The sequence below is a fragment of the Nylanderia fulva genome, unplaced genomic scaffold, assembly GCF_048542155.1.
Source record: "Nylanderia fulva isolate GAGA-0341 unplaced genomic scaffold, ASM4854215v1 Scaffold262, whole genome shotgun sequence".
In the NCBI taxonomy this organism is placed as follows: Eukaryota; Metazoa; Arthropoda; class Insecta; order Hymenoptera; family Formicidae; genus Nylanderia; species Nylanderia fulva.
This window is the reverse complement of record NW_028190328.1, coordinates 147,501-153,039: the sequence shown is the minus strand read 5'-3', so window position 1 is coordinate 153,039 and position 5,539 is coordinate 147,501. Positions and strand designations below refer to the sequence as shown.

The window sequence follows — 5,539 nt, the reverse complement described above, 5'->3', positions numbered from 1 at the left end:
GGAATGGGAAAGGGTCGGGCGGAGGTTAGGGGGGGGAGTTTGGGGGAAAAATTGGAGGGGAGGGGAGGGGGAATTTTGGGTGAAATTTCACAACAAGTCAGCGATCCTAAGCCCTAGAAGAAATCCTATTCAATGACGGGCAAATATCTAGTGTCGAGAATATATAAATTTATACGAGACCACGCAGTCGGGCGAAAGGGAACCCGGGTTTTCCTATTCCGAACCGGCAGCGGAACCGCATTAATTCGGGCCCGTAAAGGTGTTCGTCGGGGTAACCCAAAATGACCTGGAACGCCGTCGGGAGATCCGGAAGAGTTTTCTTTTCTGTATAAGCGTTCGAGTTCCCCCCTGAAACCTCTAGCAGGGGAATAGGGTTTGGAACGCGAAGAGCACCGCAGTTGCGGCGGTGTCCGGTTTCTCCCCTCGGACCTTGAAATCCAGGAGAGGGCCACGTGGGAGGTGTCGGCGCCGGTTCGTACCCATATCCGCACAGGTCCTCCAAGGTAAAAGAGCCTCTAGTCGATAGAATAATGTAGGAAAGGGAAGTGGGCAAATTGGATCCGTAACTTCGGATAAGGATTGGCTCTGAGGAGCGGGGCGTGTCGGGTTTTGGTCGGGAAGCGGGTCTGGCTGACTGCCGGGCCTGGGCGAGGTGAACGGTCGGGCTCTCGCGCCGGCCCCGGGATCCGAGCTGGGTCCCGTGCCTTGGCCTCCCGCGGATCTCCTTGCTGCGAGCTTCCTTGGCGGCGCGAGCCGTCCGTGGTCGTCCTTTTGGGCCCCATTCAACGCTCAGCTCAGAACTGGCACGGACTAGGGGAATCCGACGTCTAATAAACAAAGCATTGCGATGGCCCTCGCGGGTGTTAAACGCAATTTTATTTTCTGCCCATGCTCTGAATGTCAACGTAGAAAATTTAAGAAAGCGCGGGTAAACGGGCAAACCGATCACAGTTTACCCATAAACGACAGTGGAAGGATAAGCGATCCCGGTTCTGGGCAAAGCGTCCGGCCCTGTCGTAGCGCGGCGCGATCGGCAGCGTAGCCTATAGCGAGGTACGCGACGGTGACCCGTCTAACGTTGTCGGGGTTGCTGATGGTGGCGAATGCGTGGCCGAGTCGACTGATCTGGCGCTGAGAAAGCACATTTCGGGGGCCGGCATGCTGAAACTGTCATACATGCGACTTAGACTACCACCGGGTAGTGAGGGAGGTAGGGAGCCCCCCCGGGAGGGACCGGTGCCCTACCAATTGGGGTCGGACTCTCACGGGCGTGGAAGCTAGGGCGCCTGGCGCAGTGTGTGTCTCGTGGAGAAATTTCAATGTGTACGCATTCCCTTAATAAGCTTTGGAAACCCACCTGGGCGAATCCCAGCCTATCCATTGCACGGTTGGACGTCATAATGATTCGCCCTGCGTGGAATCGGTGCCCTCTACCTGGGGCGTCACATCAAGGTACAATAAAGATAGTAGGAATGGTGGCTCCGTCCATGTACGCAAAACCTACCTATTCCATAGTCATTTGTTCTGGTGAACCTCGGCCCCTAACGTCTGAAGGACTCTTGTACCTGGCGTACGTATCCGCAGTTATTTGCGCTGTAGAGGGGGACTCCCAGGTGGTGGATCCCGATTCTAGCGGAGTGGATAACCGCGATGTAGCCGCCCGGCACCACCGCTGGGGGGCGCTTACTGCTGGGGGTCAGGGCTAACCGGCCCCCCTAGACCCCCCCGGTGCGGTCGTAGTAACCATGACTCTCTTAAGGTAGCCAAATGCCTCGTCATCTAATTGTGACGACGCGCATTAATGGCTTACGATATTCCCACTGTACCCTATCTACTTTCTAGCGAAACCACTGCAAAAGGGAACGGTCTTGAAAATTAGCGGGAAAGAGACCCTGTGTGAGCCCTTGACTCTAGTCTGGCACTGTAAGGAGACTGAGAGGGGTAGCATAAGTATGAGATGCAACTCGCCGGTGAAATACCCCTAGCTTTCATCGTTCGCTTACTTACTCGGTTAGGCGGAGCGCGTGTCCGCCGAGGGCTTCGCGCCCGGCTGTCACGTGTTCTAGACAGCAACGCGTGTCAGAGTGGCGTGAGGCCTCGGCCGATCGCCGTTAATACTCCCGACGTGATCCGATTCGAGGACACTGTTCTGCCAGGCGGGGAGTTTGACTGGGGCGGTACTCTTCAAGAATAACGCAGGTTCCTAAGGATAGCTAGCCTCAGCGAGACAGAAACCTCGCGTAGAGCAAAAAGGGAAGAAGCTGTCTTGTCGCATGTTTCAGTAGCATAGGGACTGCGAAAGCACGGCCTATCGATCCTTTTGGCTTGAAGAGATTTCAGCAAGCAGGTTTCATTAAAGTTACCACAGGGATAACTGGCTTGTGCGGCCAAGCGTTCATAGCGACGTCGCTTTTTGATCCTTCGATTTCGGCTCTTCCTAATCATTGCAAAGCAGAAATTCGCCAAGCGTCGGATTGTTCCCCCCCGAACAGGGAACGGTGAGCTGGGTTTAGATACCGTCGTGGACAGGTTAAGTTTACCCTACTGACATGACAATCATTGCGATAGTACTCTTGCTCATTACAGAGGATCGCAGGTTTCGGAACATTTGGTTCACGCACTCGGTCGAGCGGCCGGTGGTGCGAAGCCTTACCATCCGTGGAATTATGCCTACGCTCTAGCCGATCCTCTCTAGTCGAAGTGGCAATGATATTCTCTAGGAGTCTCGTGAGTCGACAGGCTCAAAAACAATTTGACCTACTAGGCGACAACCGTCCTCGGGCCGGTCGTCGCACGAGCCCGGTTTGCGTACCGGGCGCGCCTCGCCCGTCGTCGGGATCTCACACTACGACGGCCGGCGTCTAACGGTCATCATTTGGGTTGTTCGCAAAGTTCGGATGTCGATACTCGGAATCGGTCTGTAGACACTTAGGTCCTGTTGGGGTTTTGTACTCGGTAGCGCAGTTACCACGCTTGGGCGATCTGTTAGACTCAAGCCCTCGTCCTTGGGGATTCGGTCTGTCGTTAGACGATACCCCACACGTTCGACGGCGAAAAGCCAACACTCCGCGAACGGACTTGTGATGAATTCTTTTTCTCCTCGCCGCCGGCGAAAGCAACACGCCGCGAACGGACTTGGAAGAATTTCTCGCTCGCCCGGCGAAAGCAACACGCCGCGAACGGACTTGATGAATTTCTCGCTCGCCCGGCGAAGCAACACGCCGCGAACGGACTTGGAAGAATTTCTCGCTCGCCCGCGCGAAAGCAACACCCGCGAGGACTTGGAAGAATTTTGTCGCTCGCCCGGCGAAAGCAACAACGCCGCGAACGGACTTGGAGAATTTCTCGCTCGCCCGGCGAAAGCAACACGCCGCGAACGGACTTGGAAGAATTTCTCGCTCGCCCGGCGAAAGCAACACGCCGCGAAACGGACTTGGAAGAATTTCTCGCTCGCCCGGCGAAAAGCAACCACGCCGCGAGCGAACTTGGAAGAATTGTCGCTCGCCGGGCGAAAGCAACACGCCGCGAGCGAACTTGGAAAAACGGCTTGTGCGGCCGGAGGTGTCGCCCGCCAACGCAAGCAACACGCGCGATCGGACTTGGGTACGGGCGGCGCGTGCCGCCGGAGGTGCGCCCGCCAACGAAAGCAACACGCCGCGAACGGACTTGGAAGAATTGTCGCTCGCCCCGGCAAAGCAGACACGACCCCCCCCCGAGACGACTGGATGAATTTCTCGCTCGCCCCGTGCCAAAGCAAAACACCCGCTAGCGAACTTGGAAAAGCGGCTTGTTCGGCCGGAGGTGTCGCCCGCCTACAAGAAAGGCACACGCCACGATCGGACTTGTGTACGGGCGGTCGGCGTGCCGCCGGAGGTGTCGCCCGCCAAAAAAAAAAAACCCCCCCCCCCCCCCCAAAGCAACACGCCGCGAACTGGACTTGGAAGAATTCTCGCTCGCCGGCAAATGCAACACGCCGCGAACGGACTTGGATGAATTTCTCGCTCGCCCGGCGATAGCAACACGCCGCGAACGGACTTGGATGAATTTCCCGCTCGCCCGGCGAAAGCAACACGCCGCGAGCGAACTTGGAAGAATTTGTCGTTCGCCCCGCGAAAGCAACACGCCGCGGCGAACTTGGAAAAGCGGCTTGTGCAGGCCGGAGGTGTCGCCGCCAACGAAAGCAACACGCCGCGATCGGAATTGCGTTACGGGCGGCGCGTGCCGCCGGAGGGTGTCGCCCGCCAACGAATGCAACACGCCGCGATCGGACTTGGGTTACGAGCGGCGCGTGCCGCCGGAGGTGTCGCCCGCCAACGAAAGCACACACGCCGCCGATCGTACTTGGGTTACGGGGGCGCGTGCCGCGGAGGTGTCTCGTATTCCCCTTCGCCGGGGATTTCGGGGGGCTTTTCTCGTTTGTCGCCGAACCGCCAAAATTAAAGCACATTTTTATTTGACCAGATTTCCCGAGTGGTGTGAAAACCAAAGGCTCTTTAGTGGCGCCACCCTCTAGTGTGTTGGGCCCCCCCTTTTTTCGTTTCGTACGCAGCAGCGGAATCGTCGCGCTTACCGAGCATTATCCACGGGTCGAGTTTGGGGGAAAAAGTTCTTCTTCCCGCCGCTTTTACCCCCTGCAAATCTTTTTGCGGTCGTGTGGGGTTTAAAAGCGTACAACCAACAGAACAGTCCCCGAGTTAAGAAAAGCCCCGCGATCTACGTCAGGGTGAAATGCGCGGTCTCTCGAGACCCCCCCCCCCCCCCCCCCCCCCCCCCCCCCCCCCCCCCCCCCCCCCCCCCCCCCCCCCCCCCCCCCCCCCCCCCCCCCCCCCCCAAAAAAAAAAAAAAAAAAAAAAAAAAAAAAAAAAAAAAAAAAAAAAAAAAAAAAAAAAAAAAAAAAAAAAAAAAAAAAAAAAAAAAAAAAAAAAAAAAAAAAAAAAAAAAAAAAAAAAAAAAAAATTTTGTTTTATCTATTTTTTAAAAAATAATTTTTAATTACTTTATTTTCATTACAACTTGATTGTATTTAAAACTGTAACCCTTTAAATAAAAAAAATCGGGCCCGTGGGCGGCGGTGGCAGCCTGCAACTCTCAATTTCAGCTACTGTTTATCTCGCAGCTCAGCACAGCTCACTGCGTCTGCGCAGAAGTGCAAGCACCTGGCTTCTCCTTCTATGTGGCTTCGTGCTACTTTCAGTACTGCGAAGAAATAGAGAAGCACCTCAGGCACCTCGAAATGGTGTTTCATTCGCTGAGGGGGAAGAGATTGATAGTTGCGATAGATGCCAATGCCCGATCGCCGCTGTGGGGTCCCCAGGAGGCGGACGAAAGAGGTGCGAAAGTCGAAGACCTCATCCGGGCATCTGGTATAGAGGTGGTCAACGATGCTGGCCAGAAACCCACCTTTTGGACGGCAAAAGGTTCATCATATATCGATGTGACCTTGGCGTCGCCCTCCATGACCCGGTTCATCAGGGATGGAAGGTACGGGACAATTGGACAACCAGCGACCACAACTCCAACTCCATCGACATCAGGCTCA

General features: G+C 55.6%; 1 pseudogene; it reads left to right on the top strand.

Annotated features, from left to right (window-relative positions):
- LOC146722861 (large subunit ribosomal RNA) lies at positions 1-3,016 on the top strand (annotated as a pseudogene; the record flags this gene model as incomplete).
- Between the last annotated feature and the right edge of the window lie 2,523 nt (positions 3,017-5,539).